Source organism: Choloepus didactylus, chromosome 7 (genome assembly GCF_015220235.1).
Source record: "Choloepus didactylus isolate mChoDid1 chromosome 7, mChoDid1.pri, whole genome shotgun sequence".
Taxonomy (NCBI): domain Eukaryota; kingdom Metazoa; phylum Chordata; class Mammalia; order Pilosa; family Megalonychidae; genus Choloepus; species Choloepus didactylus.
In genome coordinates, this window is record NC_051313.1 from 121167097 (window position 1) to 121189488 (window position 22392).

Consider the following 22392-nt stretch of genomic DNA (forward strand, 5'->3'; position numbering starts at 1 on the left):
TTATGCGGTATAGTTCTAGAACTTCCTGTTGATAAAAATATCTAATTAAGACAAAATGCTTGTGAAAACATTGATTAAATGTTTAGGAATAGAGTCTTAATTACTGGCAGACACCTTGTGTGCACATTTGTGATTTGAGCAGAACAGCTGTTTAAGTACGTTGTTAAGTTTCATTACTTAAAAGCCCAGTAAGTAATGAAATGGACTTCTCTCCCTGTTACTCTTTTCTCCCTCCAACCTGGGCCGAGAAGGGTGTACAGAATCTATAAGGGAGGGCACAGAATAAGCCTCCTGCATCCCATTTACCCTGGTTTGGAGATGGGGCAAAAGTGACTGCAGGGTCTGAGCTAGATGTCAGCAGATGACCAGAGCCATCTTATAGTGTCACCTCTGCATTTCAGCAGAGATGAGCTCTCTTGTCAGTCAGGGCACCTGTTAAGCAAGTGTCTGAATTTTCTGGATTTAATTCCTGGAGGAAAGGGAGAATGGGCTTTGTCCCATTGGCTGCCACAGTGTAGTCTGGCTTGGATGGTAGTGAAAAGTGAAGTTTGACAGGTTAGCGGTTAGGGTAAGGATGAGGAGAGGAGGAATACCAATTTCCTTTTCTCTCTAAAGCATCCCATTCAGGTTTGGGGTCACTGAGCAGTTACTCTAATCCCAACTGAGACCCTGTCAACCAAGGAGCAAAGGAAACCAAGTGTATTTAATGTATTAGACTGAGGCGTTTGGGCTACACATTCCCTTAAGCCTATCCCCTCCATTGGTCCCAGTGAGGACATAACTTGGAATTTGTGTCAGTGCCGAGTTTAAAATGCTTCTGGTGTGTACATGTGCTTGTAGCTTTCTCAAAATGTCCTGGAAAAGAGAAAAAGTCCCAAGGAAGAAAAACCCACTTATCTCCCACTTGCTGATAGTCTGCTGATGGAGGAAAGGAGCCCCAACTCAGCTTCCTCTGGGGTGTTATGATGTTCAGCTTTGCTGGAGGAGGCTGGGGACATTGGAGTCATAGGCTCAAAAAGTGGAGGAGAGGAAGAAAAATCATGGTCCTATATGCTGCCTCCTCTGCTGCTGTTTTTCATCTTTCACTAGTGTCAGGTTTCACCAGGGGGCATTTGTGAGAGTCGGGGTTGGGTTAAGGAATTGAGTCCTGTAGCAGGAGGGGCAGCTGCAGAGGGGAGATTTCTATGCTGAAGACCTGGAAGGAAGCAACTAATTTCCCCAAGGGGCTAGACTGTAAATGACTCTTCTGAGATGCTGTCTTGCTCATGCCGTTGGAAGGTAACAGCAAAGGAGGCTGAGATTGAAACTGATTAAGAAAGGAACTAAGGAACCCAGCATCCAGTCTTCCCTCCATGCTGAAACATCCAGGACCCCTGGCCTCACTGCTTCACCTGGGTCATGTTTATCTGTGGATGCTCGGCCATGAGGTCAGGGGCTCTGGCTGCCCCCACAGCATCTGGCCAAGCTCTTGATGGAGAGAAACCAGTGCCTCTCTCTTCTGTGCTAGAACTTCATTTAGACATTGATCAACAATTCTCTGGCTTTGCTTTTTCTAGACTGCCTTCTGGGTTCTACTCCTGGTTCTGGAACAAAGTAATTGTGTGTGGTTCAGGGCAGATCACTTATCTGGACCTTTGTTTCTTGGGTTCTTATAATCATTGACACAACCACTAAAATTTGGTTGAAAACAGTATGTGCCAAGCATGCTGAGTTTTGGGACAAAAGAAAATTGAATATTCAAAGGCATAAACCCTGCCCTGAAGGAATTCATGGCTTTTTAGAGCAGACAGACACCAATAGTAATAATTTAATACAATAGTACCAATCCAATAATATTGTAATACCATAATGACACCAATAATAATGTAATACAATAGTACCAATCCAATATTATAGCAATGCAATAATTTTGTAGTGCTGTGTGGAGTCATGCATGTATTCATTGAACTATCATCATGAAGTGAGGTGGATAGCACTACCATGATCCTGAGTGCTCATTCACCCACCAGTCCTCTGTTGAGCAATTACTATTTGCTGGTCATTGCTAAGTGATAAGCAAGGCGGAAATGGCCCTTTGTGGAGCTCACAATTAATTGGAAAATGGAAACAATTAAATAGACAACAGCAAAAGAGTGTGATAAGTGCTATGAGAAGGGTGGTACTGGATCCCATAGGATTGTAGTGGCTTCATATAGGAGGGACCTTGGGGTGTGGATCAGGGAGGGGCAGGGGACAGGGCTTTAAGCTGTGTTGTACAGCAAGTTATATAAGGAGTCCATGGTAAAGCATTGCTATGGGAACATCCAATAAGGGGCTGCTAAGCCAGTGTTGGTGAGTCAGGGGAAGCCTCCTAGATGAACAGAGGTCCAAGGTGGGGCCTGAAGACTGAGCAGGAGTTAGCCAAGCACAGAGAGGGGAAGAGGCTACCAGTCAGAGGGAACAGCAAAGGTCAAAAAACAAGCATATGATGACTTTGGAAGATACCATTGTCAAGAAGTTTGATGTAGCAGGTACAAGGGAGACATGGTGAAAGGTGAAGCTGGAGAGGTAGGTTTTGTCCAACTCTTGGTGGGCCTTGTCAGCCACGATAAAGATGTAGGGTGTTATCCAGGGGAACACTGAAGGACTGCAAGTCTAAGACTCTCTAGGAGAGAATTGTGCCTCAGAAAGATCATTTTGGTTGCACTGTGAAGACTAGTTTGTAAAGGAAAGAAATCGAAGACTTCTGCAGTGATCTCAGTGGGAAAGAATGGAAATCAAAATTTAGGTAGTGGCAGACAGAAAGGAGAGGAATCATTTTAAGGGATGCTCAGAAGGTAAAATTGGCAGGTCTTGAGGATTGTTTTGTTGTGTGTGGTGTGTGGGAGAGTCAAGGTTCACCCATGTGTCACGAGTTCGTCTCTTTACACCGCAAACCTATGATCTCCATTGGAAAAGGCCTGAGCCTCATCAGGTCATGATTCAATCAGTTTGGGCTTCATCAAGTAACCTCCCACTCAATTAAGAGTTTAGGGACAGGCAATAGTTTAAAGGTAAAGAGCACTCAAGACAAGAATTCAACTTCAACACATTTTTACTAAAGGAGCACTGAAGGTAAAAAGGAACAAGTTTACAATGTAAAATAAACTGATACATTACCAAGCCTGGGAGCCCCTGCTCCTCTAGACAGAGGTGGACATGGGATCAGAGAGCTCACACTTGTCAGAGTATTTATAGCACTTTTGATTTACATTGAATCAAATCATATTCTATTTTTACATTTGAACCAAACCATATTCTGTGCTTACATTTAAACCATGAGTGGCAAAATGATGCATCTTGATCCACAAGTGGTTAAATGATAGGTCTTGAATCACGAGTGGTTCAAGATCAAAGGAGGGTATCCACAGCATTATCAGAGACTTAGCCTTGAATGTCTGTAAAACTCTACTGTTAATATTTCTACTAATTAAGCTATGATTTCTGTAAGAGCAATATAACATACTTTTTACTTATATAAAATCTAAAAATTAGAAAAGATTACTATTACTTATCTCTAACTTATTAATATTATTTTCTTATTTCATTCTATGATTAGTTTAGCCATTACATTATGTTGATAAACATACATTTGATTAGGACTATTCAACCTTGCTATATTATTTATGGCTTTTCTATGATTGAAGTAAAAGCTTCAGCCCCATCCTGTTCTTTTTTTACACAGAGGACCAGGTGATTACATGTTATCTATATCTAAGAAGGTTGAGAAGGACTTTCTGCTTTCTTGAAAACATTCACAGCTTTTAACTATTTAGCTTCACCTTCAGTGTAACCTTCTAATATAGGAATCAAAGGATATGAATCATCTATCCCAGTTATTATAGCATGACCTTTCTACTTTCTATCATTTGGAAATTGTACCTGAGTGTTTTTTAAGTAAAAGTTCTGTAAATATGCTTCTATATCAGAAGGGATAACTGGTTCTTCACTATTAGAACAGGAAGCATCAGGTGGTATCTGAGAGCAGCTTGGCGAGAAGGAATCAGCTCCTCATTATCAGATTCCTCAGTAGAGATATTATAGTGCGATACATATTTCTGACTTGGGCAACTGGATAGGTTGTGGGACCATTTACTGAGACAGGATTTATGCAAGTGAAGCTTGGGGATAGGAGATCTTGGCTGGGGATGGAGATTTGGGCATCATTAGATAGGTGGGAGGAGAGTAAGTGGTCATCCACAGAGAGTGTGTAGCATAAGAGAAGAGGGCTGAGGAAAAGAGTGGAGAACTTATAAAAGAGGGCAGGGAATGAGGAGCCAGAGAATCAGGATAAAACCCAGCAAAGGGTGATACGATGACAGTCAAGGGAAGAGGGAAGGAAGTGCGCAGTGCGGAATGTTGCTGAGGGATCAAGAGATGAAGAAATGAAGAATGTCCCTGGATCTGGCATCAAGGAAGGCCTCACGATCTCGGCGGAAACCATTCATTAGAGAGGTGAGATCAGAGGTCAGATTTTAGCGGACTGAGGAAAAATTGGAGGGAGGAAGTTGTGGCAGTGGAGGTGAGGATATAATTTTCAAGAAGTTTGGCTGTGGTTACCATGAAAGAATAGAGGGAGCAGAATATATGGGATGGAGGAACTTCGTTTTTGGTTTTGAGCATTTTACTTGCTGTTAGGAAGAAGGATCAAGGGAGAAGGCGAGCTTGGAAATGCAGGAGAAAGTGGGGTTAGTGATGGAACAAGCCGGAGTGGGCCTGGGAATTCCGGGGCAGGGATTTCCCTGAGGCGGGAGCCGGGAGGCTTCTGTTGTCATCCGAGGAAACAGTGCTGACATTCAGACGGTTCGCACTGTACAACTCAACCAGTTATTGAAATTCTTCTGTGTAAGTAAGTAGTGTAAGAATAACTGCAATAAGCAGTAAAAATAATTAGGAAAATAAATTCCAGTATGAATCCATCAGTTTAACCTGATTAAGAGACCACAGCAGCCCTGGATAAATGGGCTTTCCGTTTTGCTGGAAAAGCTTTGCAGCACCACCTGCTGGTGGCCAGCATCACTGCAGGCAGAGAGGAAGCTTTGCGCCTTTATGAAACTCGTTTAAAATTATCTGTTTAAATTATCCTCAAATTACGTAGTTGCTCCTGTTTCTAAATAGTTTAGTTTCTACTTTGATTTTATTATCATACTGAGACTTGAGTCAGTAGTAAGTTGCAGTGTTTTAATATTTACAAACTCAAGAATTTATAATAAAATATTAAAGCCGACCTTGAATGAAGAGATAACAAAATTTGGATATGTTTCTTAATGTGCCTTTTAAAATATCATAAATGAGAATATTTTGATTCTACAGGAGAACAAAGAAGTAATAATATTAATAATGAGTTTCAGCCTGGAATGCCTTCTGTTACTGTGCACAAATCAGAGTGGAATGGAAATTCTTTCCAAATTCTTATTTTGAAATTTTCTAACATATAGAGACTGAAAGAAAAGGACAATAAACACCCAAATGCTCAACACAGAGATTCAACAATTCCTTATATTTGCTTTACTGGTCTTTACCTATCTTCTCTATCCATTTATTTAGCTATCTACCCACCCACCTATTCACCTACCTAACCACCTATTTCTCTTGCTATCTGCTAGCGAGATAGCCATTTAAATTTCTTTTTTTTCCCCTGAACATTTAAAAGCAAGTTACAGACATCATGACCCTTCATCCCTGTGCCGGTTTGAGTGTATTGTGTCCCCCAAATGCCATTGTCTTTGTAGTCTTGTGGGGGCAGATGTTTTGGTGCTGGTTGGATTTGCTTGGAATGTGCCCCACCCAGCTGTGGGTAATGATTCTGATGAGATGTTCCCATGGAGGCATGGCCCCACCCATTCGGGGTGGACCTTGATCAGTGGAACTATATAAATGAGCTGACTCAGAGAGAGGGAACTGAGTGCAGCTGTGAGTGATGTTTTGAAGAGGAGCAAGCTTGCTAGAGAGGAACATCCTGGGAGAAAGCCATTTTGAGGCCAGAGCTAAACCCCCGTTTTATAAAAGCCTATCCATCTCTGGTGTTTTGCATTCTGCAGCACTAGCAAACTAGAACAATCCCTAAATAGTTCAGTAATCATCTCTTTCATAATCAATAGAATTATCATGCCTAAGAAATTAATAATTCTGTAATATCCAACATTTAGTCCACAGTCAAACTTTCCCATGGCATTGATTCTTTGAAGAGACTAGACCTGTTGTCTTATAGAACGTTCCACATTCTAGATTGTCTGTTTCTGTGGTGCCATTTGTTCTTCTATCTTCTGTATTTGCTATATATAGAAATCTAATATTTTGAAGGCAAATATATATATTAGATACAGGTTACCCAATTTGGGAAATAATTCTTCAAAATGCTGTATACTTCACCTGGCCTTACACCAGGGGTCATAAACTCAGAGATCATGGCACCCCTAAGTGGTGTTGAGATGGACACTGCCAGATCTCCACTGTAGAGGAGCACACACAGCCCTGGCCCCTGCACTAACCATTCATCTCATGTTTCTTTGACTCTGTATGAGTAATCCAAAAAACTTTCACCAAATAATTGGCTTCCACAGTGATCCTTGCCTGAATTAGTTATTTCACCAGGGTCTACAAAATAGTGCTTTTCTACTTCTACCATTCCTTCTACATATTTTAAGAGAATAATTATCTTAAAAAGATTCCCTACCAACTGGAGAAAAAGGATTCCTTCCAAAAAGTTAGAATAAACATTTAATTATTTCCTCTTAATTATCAATTTTCAGAATAAAGTGTTTGTATAATTTCAACCCACAAAGGTGGAAAATTAGTCCCATTCTTACCATAGATTCAAGAGTTTATTCACTTAATAGTTTATAAGCAATTACAGTCATTCTATTTTTGCTCAAACTGTACCAAATTTGTCAGGCAGGAGCCCGTTCAAACTGACTCCTGTATCCTCTTTTTTTTTTTTTTTCCTTTCAATTTTCCCTATTACATTTGTTTCTTTTTTTATTTTTATTTTTATTTTTTTTCATATTTTTCAATTGTAGAAGATAACATATGTACATAAAAGTGATAACTTTCCAAGTGCAATTTAACATGTAGAAAGCAAATTTCAAAGAGTATTCCCACAGTTTCAGTTATTTCCTTAATTATGAAATATATATACAAAAAGGTAATATCTTTCAAAGTAGGATTTAACAAGTAGATATATAGAAAATTTCCAAAGTTATTATGAGTTATAGTACCATAGTTTCAGTTATTTCCTAATTGTGAAATATAACATATATACAAAAAGGTATAGCTTTCAAATTAGAATTTAACAAGTAGCCATAGAACAAATTTCAAATGATGCTATGGGTTACAGTTCTACCATTTCAATTTTTTCCTTATAACTATTCTAATACCCTAGCAACTAAGGAAAAGAAAATTTTATAAAGATTCAGCAATCATAATCCTTTGTTGGATTCCATCTTGTCTGTTGCTACCCCTTCCTCTAGTTTAATCACTTTCCCGATCTTCAGGGATGTCTAGGCAGTGACCACCCTAACCTGTTCACGTAGAAAAGGGGTGTCAATTTAATGAGCAAAGGGGACCCCATCTAGCTGATGTTCTTGAAGAGGCTATTGCCTCTGATTTTGGGACTTAGTTGGCATAGGAGCACTCTGAAGGATTCAAGTTTCTGATGAATAAACTTAATGAGTGAACTTTTATAGTCTCAGATAGGGATCCAGGTATTCTTTAAGGTTTTGGGGACTACTGTTGACTTGGGCTTATCATATTGTGGTCATTTGGCACATCTAGGTGAAGCTTGCCTAGGAATTACCTCCAGGACAGCCTCTTGACTCTATTTGAATTCTCTTAGCCACTAAAACCTTACTTTGTTGCCTTTCTTTCCCCCCTTTTGGTCAAAAAGGCATTCTCAATCCGACGATGCCAGGGCCAGGCTCATTCCCAGAATCCATGTCCCACATCACCAGGAAGGCTCATTCATCTTAGGGGTCTTGTCCCACATTGGGGGGAGGGTGATGAATTTATTTGCAGAATTGGGCTTAGAGAGAGAAAGTCCACATTTGAGCAACAAAAGAGGTTCTCTGGAGGTGGCTCCCAGGCGTAATTACAGATGGGACCAGCCTCCTCTTTATAGCCATAAGTTTCACCCAAGCAAGCCTCAATATTAAGGGCTTGACTTATAAAGTAGGGGGTTCCTAAGTTCACATAGCATGTTATATCCACAACAATCCATCCATATTTCCCATTATCATCACTTATTTGTACAATCCTCATCACTGTCCCTTTTAAACAATTCTCATGACCCAAAACATCTCGTAGCTCTTGTCAGCCCTTAATTATCTGACCCTCATATTTGTGTAATACTAGTATGGTATTCCTATTATTTATAGTCCCTAGTGTGCAATGCATAGATTTTTCCCATGTACCTTCTGTTGTCAACTCTCTGTGCTAGTGTCATACCTTAGAGGTAAATCATGCAAGCACTTATCTATATTTGTGGTGCTGATCTGTGGGAAATATGCTTTTAAACAACCCCTTTCATCCTATTTGCCTACAATACAGCTCTGATACTTATAATCCTATTTGTAAACAATCATCACCCCTACCCATTACCATACTTTTGAATTCACCATCATTAACATAGCTGAACATACTAAATTATCATTCCCCTTCACTAGCTACTGTTTATCACTAGTTCCCCAATATTCTTAAAAGACATTGATTATTGTTCAGTGGTAACATAAAATATCTCTTCTTTTGTGTCTGAGTTATTTCATTCAGAATTACATCTTCAAGGTTCATCCACGTTGCCATACGTTTCAAGACCTTGTTGCTTCTTACTGCTGCATAGAATTTCATCATACATATATACCACATTTTATTTATCCACTTGTCTGTTTTTTTTAAAACTCATTACCATTTTTGCCTTTATTGATAGAGAAATTAAACCATCATTTAAAAACGTCAAATCACTTCCTTTCACATCCAAATTAAAGTTCAGATGAACTGCTTAAGGCAGAATTTATAGTTTAATAATTAAAAAAAAAAAAAGCCAAAGTACTCACCATGCAGAGAGAAAAGTCAAGCCAAAATGGAAAATTGGTATATATTCTGTTATTTGATGATAATGTGTGCCCCTGAATTCCTGAGCATTCAAAACAAACAAACAAAACTATTATTTAGCCTCAGCTCAGAGAAACAGCTAGAATTTTTCAAGTCTCTCTCTCCTCTCCCCAACCCCAACAAAATAAAATCCAATTTGGGGTTTAAACCAAACTTGGGAAAACTGCATCACAAAAAACTCACATTTAAAATTCTTTTCTTTTTCTTTTTTTTCTTTTTGGAACGGGAAGTTAATGCTTAATTGGTGTAGAGTTTCTGTTTGGGGTGATGGAAAAGTTTGGTGATGGATGGTGATGATGGTAGCACAACATTGTGAATGCAATTAACACCACTGAACTGTATACTTGAAAGTGGTTAAAATGGGAAATTTTATGTTGTATATATGTTGCCAGATTTAAAAAAATTTTAAACCCATATAACTGTCTAACACAAAGAGTGAACCCTAATGTAAACAGTTGTAACAAATGTACAATACTAATGCAAAATGTTAATAATAAAAGGGAAAACTCAGGGAAAGTATATGGGAACTTTCTGCATGATTTTTCTGTAAATCTACAACTTCTCTAAAAACATAATTATTTTAAAAAGTAAAAAAAAATCTTTTTTGGAACACAGTGTTAAAAAAAAAATCAACTATGCCTTAAAAGACTGACTTGAAACAAAAGTAAATGCATCTCTTCCTGGAGGGACCTGAAGAGCATTTTACTATCAAAGACTATAAGTATACTAATGCTAGGAAAAGCATGAAGGTAAAAAGAGTACATCAGCATTCAGGACATCTTTAAGAAAAGTCATCAACTCCCTTGAAGTTAATAGAACCTGATACCAAATCCAGGAAACATGAAATAATGTAGTGGGGTAAAATTTACCTTTGTTTTTTGGAAAGCTTTTCATTTAATTTTATTTTAATTGTGGATTAATGCATACGCTTTGAAAACATTGAAATGCTTTAAACTTAGAGTGCCAAAAAATATGGAATTCACAATATATTGAAATTTGAGTCAATATGAATTTCATATTGGGTATTTAGAAACACTAACATTAGTTCACTTCTTTTTTTAAATGCAATTTTATTGAGATATATTCACACAGCATACAATTCTCCAAAGTGCACAATTAAATGCTCAAAGCATCATCATATGGTTGTACACCCATCACCACAATCAATCCTCGAAAATTTTCATCACTCCAAAAAATAAAATTAAAATTAAAATAAAAAGAACACCCCAAACATTCCACTCCACTCCTCCCCTCATTGTTCATTTACTTATTTACTTTTTTAACACTCTTCAATGTTTTTAACTTTATCAAAAAATTAAAAAAATAAAAATAAAAAACATTTTGAACAAAACCAAAACAAAGAAATAAGAAAAAACAAATAACCTAAAATAACTACATTGCTTCCAACATGTTCCTACCATATCCTAAGAAAATTAACGAACTGTAACTGAACAAAGGAATAAGGAAAACAAATAACCTAAAATAACTACATTGCTGCCAACTTGTTCCTACCATACCCCCCAAAAATTAACAAACCATAGTCATTCCTGAGCATTCCCATAAAATTACCTGCCATAACTTATCTGTTCTTATTAGATTATCGTTCCCCATTCACTATTTGCTATCGTTTGATCCCCTACATTCTACCATAGAAAACATTTATTTTACATTTCTCACGGAGTTAAAATTAGTGGTAACATACAATATCTCTCTTTTTGTGCCTAATTTATTTCACTCAGCATTATGTCTTCAAGGTTCATCCATGTTGTCATATTTTTCACAACTTTGTTCCTTCTTACTGCCGCATAGTATTTCATCATGTGTATAAATCACATTTTGTTTATCCACTCATCTGTTGAAGGACATTTGGATTGTTTCCATCTCTTGGCAGTTATGAACAATGCTCCTTATTGGTGTACAAATGTCTGTTCGTGTCACTGCTTTAAAATCTTCTGGGTATATACTGAGAGGTGGAATTGCTGGATCATAAGGTAATTCAATATCTAGTTTTCTGAGAAACTGCCAAACTGTCTTCTAGAGTGGCTGTACCATTATACAGTCCCACCAGCGATGAACAAGAGTTCCAATTTCTCCACATCCTCTCCAGCATATGTAGTTTCCTATTTGTTGGATGGCAGCCATTCTTATTGGCATGAGATGATATCTCATTGCGGTTTTGATTTGCATCTCCCTAGTATTAGTGAAGATGAACATTTTTACATGTGTTTTTTAGCCATTTGTATTTCCTCTTCAGAGAAATGTCTTTTCATATCTTTTGCCCATTTTATAATTAGACTGTTTGTACTATCATTGAGTTGTAGGATTTCTTTATATATGCAAGATATTAGTCTCTTATCAGATACATGGTTTCCAAATATTTTCTCCCATTGAGTTGGCTGCCTCTTTACCTTTTGGACAAATTTCTTTGAGTTACAGAAGCTTTTGATTTTGAAGAGTTGCCATTTATCTATTTTTTTTTTTCATTGCTTATGCTTTGGGTGTAAGGTCTAAGAAGCAACCTCCTAACACCAGGTCTTGAAAATGTTTCCCTACATTATCTTCTAGGAGTTTTAGGGTACTGTTTCGTACGCTGAGGTCCTTGATCCACTTTGAGTTAATTTTTGTACAGGATGTGAGGTAGGGGTTCACTTTCATTATTTTGTTATGGTTATCCTGTTCTCCCAGCCCCATTTGCTGAAGAGACTGTTCTGTCCCCGTTCAGTGGAACTGGGGGCCTTATCAAAACTCAGTTGACTGGGGGTCTATTTCTGAACTCTCAATTTTATTCCATTGATCAATATGTCTATCTTTCTGCCAATACCATGCTGTTTTGACCACTGTAGCTTAATAGTAAGCTTCAAAGTCTGGAAGTGCAAGTCCTCCCACTTTGTTCTTCTTTTTTAGGATGTTTTTGGCAATTCAAGGCCCCTTTCCCTTCCAAACAAATTCGGTAACTAGCTTTTCCAAGTCTGCAGAGTAGGTTGTTGGAATTTAGACTGGGATTGCATTCAATCTGTAGATCAGTTTGGGTAGAATTGACATCTTAGTATTATTTAGTCTTCTATTCATTAGCATGGTATATTTTCCCACTTATTTAGGTCCTTTTTAAAATTTCTTTTATTAAAATTTTGTAATTTTGTGGTTAGAGGTCTTTCACATCCTTGGTTAAGTTTATTCCTAGGCACTTGATGTTTTCAGTTGCTATTGTGAATGGGATTTTTTTTTTTATTGTCTCTTCAGTTAGGTCATTACTAGTGTATAGGAACATTACTGACTTATGCACATTAATCTTATATCCTGCCACTCTGCTGAATTTGTTTATTAGCTCAAGTAGCTTTGTGGTCAGATTCTCAGGACTTTTCAAATATAAGATCATATCATCTGTAAATAATGACAGTTTTACTTCTTCCTTTCCAATTTGGATACCTTTTATATCTTTATCTTGGTGAATTGCTCTGGGTAGAACTTCTAGCAAAATGTTTAATAATAGAGGTGACAGTGGTCATGCTTGTCTTGTTCCTGATCTTAGGGGGAAGACTTTCAGCCTCTCACCATTGAATATTATGCTGGCTATGGGTTTTTCATATATGCCTTTATCATACTGAGGAAGTTTCCTTCAATTCCTACCCTTTGAAGTGTTTTTATCAAAAAAAGGATGTTGAATTTTGTCAAATGCTTTTTCGGCATCTATTGAGATAATCATTTGATTTTTCCCTTTTGATTTGTTAATGTGTTGAATTACATTAATAGATTTTCTTACGCTGAACCACTCTTGCCTGCCAGGAATGAACCACACTTGGTTGTGGTGTATAATTCTTTTAATTTGCCTTTGGATTCAATTTACAAGTATTTTGTTTAGGATTTTTGCATCTATAATCATTGGGGAGATTGGCCTATAGTTTTCCTTTTTTGTAGTGTCTTTATCTGGTTTTGGTATCAGAGTGATATAAGCTTCAAAAAAAGAGTTAGATAGTTATCCTTTTTCTTCAATTTTTTGAAAGTGTTTGAGTAGGAATGGTGTCAAATCTTTTTAGAAAATTTGGTAAAATTCCCCTATGAAGCCATCTGGCCCTGGGCTTTTATTTGTAGGTAGTTTTTTTTTTTTTTTTTTAATCAGTTTTATTGAGATATATTCACATAGCATACAATCATCCATGGTGTACAATCAACTGTTCACAGTACCATCATATAGTTGTGCATTCATCACCTCAATCTATTTTTGAACATTTTCCTTATACCAGAAAGAATCAGAATAAGAATAAAAATTAAAATAAAAAAGAACACTTAAATCATCCCCCCATCCCACTCTATTTTTCATTTAGTTTTTGTCCCCATTTATCTACTCATCCATCCATACACTGGATAAAGGGAGTGCAATCCACAAGGTTTTCACAATCACACTGTCACACCTTGTAATCTACACTTTATACAATCGTCTCCAAGAGTCAAGGCCACTGGGTTGGAGTTTGGTAGTTTCAGGTATTTACATCTAGCTATTCCAATGCATTAAAACCTAAAAAGTGTTATTTATATAGTGAGTAAGAATGTCCACCAGAGTGACCTCTCAACTCCATTTGAAATCTCTCATCCACTGAAGCTTTATTTCATTTCATTTTGCACCCCCTTTTTGGTCAAGAAGATGTTCTCAATCCCACCTTGCTGGGTCCAGATTCATCCCCAGGAGTCATATCCTGCATTGCCAGGGAGATTTACACCCCTGGGAGTCAGGTCCTATGTAGGCAGGAAGGCAGTGAGATCACCTGCCAAGGTGGCTTAGTTAGAGAGAGAGGGCCACATCTGAGCAACAAAGAGGCACTTAGGGGGAGACTCTTGGGCACAATAATAAGCAAGTTTAGCTTCTCCTTTGCAGTAACAAGCTTCATAGGGGCAAGCCCCAAGACAGAAGGCTCAGCATGTCAAGCCGTCAGTCCCCAGTGTTTGTGAGAACATCAGCAACAATCCAGGTGAGGAAGTCCAACACCTCCGCATCCTCCCCCAGCTCCTCAGAGAGGCCCCAAATATATATTTTTATTCTCTGCCCAAATTACTTTGGGATGTGTTGCTATTTCACTCTAGCCTATACAGCCCTGCAATATCTCTCTTCCTATTCAAATTTCCATGTAATTGTGGTGTTTGAACAAACTGACTGTAGAAGTTATATTGTTTAGAAAATATAGATCTGTAGGTAGATTTTTGATGACTGATCGGATATCTGTGATTGGTTTTTTGAGGTCTTCTAATTCTTCTTGGGTCAGTCTAGGTTGTTTGTGTGTTTCCAGGAAATTGTCCATTTCCTCTAAATTGTTTAGCTTGTTGGCACACAGTTGTTCACAGTATCCTCTTATGATTTATTTCTTCAGGATCTGTAGTAATTATCCCCTTCTCATTTCTGATTCTATTTATTTGGGTCTTCTTTCTTTTTTTTCTTTTTCAGTCTATCCAAGGGTCTGTCCATCCCGTTGATCTTCTCAAAGAACCAACTTTTGGTTTTATTTATTCTCTCTATTGTTTGTTTTTGTTCTCCAGCTCATTTATTTCTGCTTTAATCTTTGTTATTTCTTTTTGTCTACTTGCTTTAGGGTTAGTTTTCTGTTCATTCTCTAGCCTCTTCAGTTGTTCAGTTAGGTCTTTAGTTTTAGCTCTTTCTTGCTTTTTGATATATGCATTTAGGGCTATCAGTTTCCCTCTCAGCACTGCTTTTGCTGCATCCCACAGGTTTTGATATGTTGTGTTCTCATTTTCATTCTTCTCTAGATATTTCCCAATTTCACTTGCAATTTCTTCTTTGACCCACTGGTTGTTCAGGAGTGTGTTGTTTAACCTCCATATATTTGTGAAAGATCTGGTTCTTTGGTGGTTGTTGATTTCTAGTTGCATTCCACTATGGTGAGAGAGAATGTGCTTTGAATAATTTCAATCTTTTTAAATTTATTAAGACTTGTTTTGTGCCCCAGCCTATGATCTATCCTGGAAATCATTCCATGGGCACTAGAGAAGAATGTATATCCTGGTACTTTGGGATGTAATGATCTATATATGTCTATTAAGTCTAATTCGTTTATCATTTTGTTTAGGTTCTCAATTTCCTTATTGGTCCTCTGTCTAGTTGTTCTAACTATAGAAGAGAGTGGTGTATTGAAGTCTCCCACTATTATTGTAGACATGTCTATTGCTCCCTTCAGTTTAGCCAATATTTGTCTCATGTATTTTGGAGCTCTTTGATTGGGTGCATAAACATTTATAATTATTATTTCTACTTGGTGAATTATCCCTTTTATTAATATATAGTGTCCTTCTTTATATCTTATGACATCTTTGCATTTAAAGTCTATTTTGTCTGATATTAATATAGCTACCCCAGCTTTCTTTTGATTGCAGTTTGGGTGCAATATTTTTTTCCATCCTTTACTTTCAGTCTCTTTGTGTGACAGGGTCTAAGATGAGTCTCTTGTAAACAGCCTATCACTGGTTATTTTTAAATCCATTCTACTAGTATGTATCTTTTAATTGGAGAGTTTAATCCATTTACCATCAAAGTTATTACTGTGAAGGGATTTCCAGAAACAGCCATCTTATCCTTTGGTTTTTAGTTGTTAGATCTATTTTTTACCCTCTCTCTTTTTTTCCTTCAAGTTACCCTTACTAATAAGTCTTTAGTTATGTTCTCATCTCTGGACCTCTCTCTCCTTTCTTTTTTTTCTCAGCTGGTAGAGGCCCTTTTTGTATTTCTTACAGGTCTGGTCTCTTGTTAACAAATTCTCTCAGGGTTTGTTTGTCTGTGAAAATTTTAAACTCTTGCTCAATTTGAAGGAGAACTTTGCTGGATAAATAATACCTGGTTGACAATTTTTCTCTTTCGGAATCTGGAATATTCCAGATATTCCAGATATTCCACTGCCTTCTTGACTCCATGGTGCCCACTGAGTAGTCAGTATTTAGTCTTTTGTTGTTTCCCTTCAGTTTAGCCAATGTGATAAATCGCTTCTCTCTTGCTGCTTTCAGAAGTCTCTCCTTCTCTTTAGGATTTGACAATCTAATCAGTATATGTCTTGGAGTAGGTTTATTTGGATTTATTCTTTTTGGAGTTTGTTGGCCATCTTTAATTTGCATATTTATGTCATTTAGAAGGGTTGGGAAGTTTTCCCCAACAATTTCTTTGCTAAATTTGTTTATTAGCTCTAGTAGGTGTATCGTTGATTTCTCAGGGTTTTCTAGATATAAGATCATATCATCTGCAAACAATGACAGTTTTACTTCTTCTTTTCCAATTTGGATGCCTTTTATTTCTTTGTCTTGCCGGATTGCCCTGGCTAGCACTTCCAGCACAATGTTGAATAACAGTGGTGACAGCGGGCATCCTTGTCTTGTTCCTGATCTTAGAGGGAAGGCTTTCAGTCTCTCACCATTGAGTACTATGCTGGCTGTGGGTTTTTCATATATGCTCTTTATCATGTTGAGGAAGTTTCCTTCAATTCCTACCTTTTGAAGTGTTTTTATCAAAAACGGATGTTGGATTTTGTCAAATGCTTTTTCAGCATCTATTGAGATGATCAATTGATTTTTCCCTTTCGAGTTTTTAATGTGTTGTAATACATTGATTGTTTTTCTGATGTTGAACCATCCTTGCATGCCTGGAATGAACCCCACTTGGTCATGGTGTATGATTTTTTTAATGTGTCTTTGGATTCGATTTGCAAGTATTTTGTTGAGGATTTTTGCATCTATATTCATTAGGGAGATTGGCCGGTAGTTTTCCTTTTTTGTAGCATCTTTGCCTGGTTTTGGTATTAGATTGATGTTAGCTTCATAAAATGAGTTAGGTAGTGTTCCATTTTTTTCAATGTTTTGAAAGAGTTTGAGTAAGATTGGTGTCAGTTCTTTCTGGAAAATTTGGTAGAATTCCCCTGTGAAGCCATCTGGCCCTGGGCATTTATTTGTGGGAAGATTTTTGATGACTGATTGGATCTCTTTGCTTGTGATGGGTTGGTTGAGGTCTTCTATTTCTTCTCTGGTCAGTCTAGGTTGTTCATATGTTTCCAGGAAATTGTCCATTTCTTCTACATTATCCAGTTTGTTGCCATACAGTTGTTCATAATATCCTCTTATAATTTTTTTAATTTCTTCAGGATCTGCAGTTATGTCACCTTTTTCATTCATTATTTTGTTTATATGGGTCTTCTCTCTTTTTGATTTTGTCAGTCTAGCTAGGGGCTTGTCAATCTTGTTGATCTTCTCAAAGAACCAACTTTTGGTGATATTTATCCTTTCTATTGTTTTTTTGTTCTCTATGTCATTTATTTCTGCTTTAATCCTTGTTATTTCTTTTCTTCTACTTGGTTTAGGATTGGTTTGCTGTTCATTTTCTAGCTTCTTCAGTTGATCCATTAGTTCTTTGATTTTGGCTCTTTCTTCCTTTTTAATATATGCGTTTAGTGCTATAAATTTCCCCCTTAGCACTGCTTTTGCTGCATCCCATAGGTTTTGGTATGTTGTGTTCTCATTTTCATTCGTCTCTATATATTTAGCAATTTCTCTTGCTATTTCTTCTTTAACCCACTGATTGTTTAGGAGTGTGTTGTTTAACCTCCAGGTATTTGTGAATTTTCTAAGTCTCTGATGGTTATTGACTTCTAATTGTATTCCATTGTGGTCAGAGAATGTGCTTTGAATAATTTCAATCTTTTTAAATTTATTGAGGCTTGTTTTATGTCCCAGCATATGATCTATTCTGGAGAAAGTTCCGTGGGCACTAGAAAAGTATGTGTATCCTGGTGATTTGGGATGTAATGTCCTGTAGATGTCTGTTAAATCTAATTCATTTATCAGATTGTTTAGGTTTTCAATTTCCTTATTGGTCTTCTGTCTGGTTGATCTATCTATAGGAGAGAGTGATGTGTTGAAGTCTCCCACAATTATTGTGGAAACATCAATTGCTTCCTTTAGTTTTGCCAATGTTTCTCTCATGTATTTTGTGGCACCTTGATTGGGTGCATAGACATTTACGATTGTTATTTCTTCTTGCTGAATTGCCCCTTTTATTAGTATGTAGTGGCCTTCTTTGTCTCTCAAAACATCCCTGCATTTGAAGTCTATTTTATCTGAGATTAATATTGCTACACCTGCTTTCTTTTGGCTGTAGCTTGCATGAAATATTTTTTTCCATCCTTTCACTTTCAATTTCTTTGTGTCCCTGTGTCTAAGATGAGTCTCTTGTATGCAACATATTGATGGTTCATTTTTTTTGATCCATTCTGCGAATCTATATCTTTTAATTGGGGAGTTTAATCCATTTACATTCAACGTTAAAACCGTGAAGGCATTTCTTGAATCGGCCATCTTATCCTTTGGATTATGTTTGCCATATTTTTCCCTCTCTCTATTAATATCCTTTATTGTACCCATACCGAATCTCTTTAGTACTGAACCTTTCTCCAAGTCTCTCTGTCCTGTCTTTGTTTCTCTGTCTGTAGGGCTCCCTTTAGTATCTCCAGTAGGGCAGGTCTCTTGTTAGCAAATTCTCTCAGCATTTCTTTGTCTGTGAAAAATTTAAGCTCTCCCTCAAATTTGAAGGAGAGCTTTGCTGGATAAAGTATTCTTGGCTGGAAATTCCTCTCTCTCAGAATTTTAAATATATCGTGCCATTGCCTTCTCGCCTCCATGGTGGCTGCTGAGTAGTCACTACTTAGTCTTATGCTGTTTCCTTTGTATGTGGTGAATTGCTTTTCTCTTGCTGCTTTCAGAACTTGCTCCTTCTCTTCTATGTTTGACAGTGTGATCAGTATATGTCTCGGAGTGGGTTTTTTTGGATTTATTCTATTTGGAGTTCGCTGAGCATTTATGATTTGTGTATTTATGTTGTTTAGAAGATTTGGGAAGTTTTCCCCAACAATTTCTTTGAATACTCTTCCTAGCCAATGATTCTTAGATTTGTGTGCTTCATGTTGCCCATCATTTCCCTGCGATCCATTTCAAATTTTTTGATTTTTTTCACCATACATTCTTTTGTGCTTTCACTTTCCATCATCCTATCTTTGAGGTTGCTAATTCATTCCTCTACATCTTCAAATCTGGTGTTATGTGTCTCAAGAATATTTTTAATTTGATGAAGAGTATCTTTTATTTCCATAAGATCTGCTATTTTTTATTTAGTCTTGCAAATTCTTCTTTATGTTTTTCTAGGGTCTTCTGCCTGTCCTTTATATCCTGACCCATAATATTGAAATTTGTGTATACTTCTTTGATTAATTGCTCAAAATTTTGTGTCTCTTCCAGCTTTTTTACTTGTTTGTTTGACTTGTCCATATCTTTTATATCTTTCAAGTGCTTTGTAATTTTCTGTTGGCTTTAGGGCATTTGCTTATCTTGATATGGTTATTTTGGGAAGTGCAGAATTAATTTAGCCTTTATATATAATTTGGTTTCCTGGAGGGCAGTTTCCCAATCCTACCAGCAGGTGGCATTCTTGAGGCACAGCTTGCTGGAGTGCAGTTTCCCTAACCTGTCAGCCAGTGGCACTCTCAAGTAGGCCTTCCTTGAACTTCTCCTATGCATTGGCTGAGAAGAATCACCCCCCAGCAAATTGTCAAGGTAGGTGGACTGGAGTGAAGAGCTGCTGCTCACTCTTTGCCTGTGGGCAGTTTTGCTGCTGCTGGCCTTGAGGTGGGGGACAGTACGGATGGGGAACACACTCACTGCATCCCTCCAGCTGCCATCTCTCCTCCATTTTTGTCAGTTTCCCTTCCACGTACTGTGGGGGACCCTGCTGGCCGGTCACACCCTGGAACCATGGCCCCTGGTGCCTTCCGGCTCCTTTCTAGTTAGTTTCTTGGAGGAGGAGAAGCCCGTTCTGCCTCACCAACTCTGTCATCTTCCTGGAAGAAGTCCTGTATCCTTTCAATATGCCCCCAAGAGTTTTCTACGAGCACTATCTTGGTTTTGGAACAATATGGTGTCCCAGGTTCAGATTTTACTTTCCCATTAGCCATTTCTGGTTCTTTTTAGTGGGAAATGGTATTTAGAAACCACTATTGGGAAGCTGGGAAAGCTCATTGCTACAGAAGTTTAGTCTTAGTTTTCATTTTAGAGTTCAACTTTTTTCTTTTTGAATGAATTTTATTTTTAATATCTAAAATATTCACATGGCTCCAAAGGCAAGAGATTTTTTTTTTAAAGGTGTATTCAGGTGTATCACATTTATCCTCTCTCTCCATCCATTTCCTCCCTTCCTCTTTAAGAGAACATTTTTATGCTTTATGTCATCTCTTTAAGACCCTATCAGGGTTTTAGAAAATCATGAATTCCTATTGATAGTTCCAATTCAAACTTTACATTACAGAAGAGTTTTTATCTCCTTCTTTGATTTTTCTATTTGTATATCTTTTATCAGGATAATTGAAAATCTTGGTTCTTAATCATCTTGACATTTTTACCTAGCTTTATCCTACCATATGCATACAATAGTTTGAAAATTGCAAAATTAATATTACTATTAACAATAAAACCATGGAATGAAGTTTCCTATTTATTTACTGTTCTTTTAGACTAGAATATTTACCACCAAAGATGTGCAGTCAAGGTGCTGTATTCAAAAGTCACCTGAAATAATTATTTTCTCTAATGGTTACATTAAAATGTGTCAAATAATTAGGTTTAATTTGTCTTAGTTTTCATTTTAGAGTTCAACTTTTTTCTTTTTGAATAAATTTCATTTTTAATATCTAAACTATTTACATGGTTCCAAAGTCAAGAGAAGATTAAAAAAAAAAAAAAAAAGATGTATTCAGGGTATCACATTTATTCTCTCTCTCCATCCATTTTCTCCTTCCCTCTTTAAGAAAACATTTTTATTGGTTTCTGGTTTATTCTTCCAGGGTTTCTTTATGCAAAAATAAACACACATGTACAAGCTTTCTTATCTACTCCTCTTTTTGATGCAAAAAGTAGCATATAATAAGCATACCTTTGTACCTTATTTTAAAAAATTTAACATTTTACTTTATTTAAATTTAAAAGTACTGGTATTTGTTCAAATTGTTCACATAAATCCATTCTTCTGCCTTTTCTGAAATTTGTGTGATTAGGACTTAGGAAACTATTTATTAGTTGAAGTTATCTTTATCACTTAAAAGTAGACTACTAGAAATGAGATTTCTGAATCAAAGGATAAATATGTATGTAATTTCTTTAGGATTTTTTAGAGCAATTGTAGGTTTGCAGAAAAACCTTGTGGAGAAAACAAATTTCTCATATGCTACCCCACTCCCACAGTTTTCCCTATTATTAGCAGTATACATTAGTGCGGTACCATTATGCATTAGTTACAACTGATGAAACATTATCATTATAATTATATTATTAACTATAATCCATAGTTTACATTGGGGTTCACTCTTTGTATTATATAGATCTATTCTCATTACATATATACAATATAAAATTAATCATTTTAGCCACTTTTAATTATACAGTTCAGTGGTGTGCAATACTTTCACAGTGTTGTGCTACTATCACCACCATCCAAAACTTTTCCTTCACCCCAAACATAAACTTTGTACCAATAAAGCATTAACTCCCCATTCCCTACCCCACCACTTGGCCCCTGGTACCTGCGTTCTAGTTTTTGACTCTATAAATTTGTTTATTCTAATTATTTCACATTAGTGAGAGCATACAATATTTGTCCTTTTGTGCATGTCTTTTTTCATTCAGCACGAGGTCTTCAAGGTTGTCCATGTTGTTGCATGTGTCAGAACTTCATTTCTTTATTCTACTGAATAATATTCCATTGTATGTATATTCCATATTTTACTTATTCAATCTTCCCTTGATGGACATTTGGCTTGCTTCTACCTTTTGGTTATTGTGAATAATGCAGATATGAACATTGGAGTTCAAGTCCATGCTTTTGATTCTTCTGTGTTATATACCTAGGGATTGCTGAATTATATGGTAATAATTTTATTATTAACTTTCTGAGGAACAGCCACGCTGTTTTTCACAGTGGCTGCCTTGTATTCCTAATGCTAACCATTGAAGAGCCAAACCAATATGAAATCATCTGCACCTCATAACACCCCTCCGTGGCAGGCACCACTGTCATCCTTATTTAATGATAGCTGGGAACAGGTTGGTGGAGCAACTTGTTCAGATCCATAAGTGCCGACGGCAGCCCTTTAAAAGAGGAAGACAAGTTGGATTCGTTTTTGCTATAGTTGTCAAAAAGCAACAAAGAACAAACAGTTAAACTTCTCCCCAAATTTGGCGGTGCAT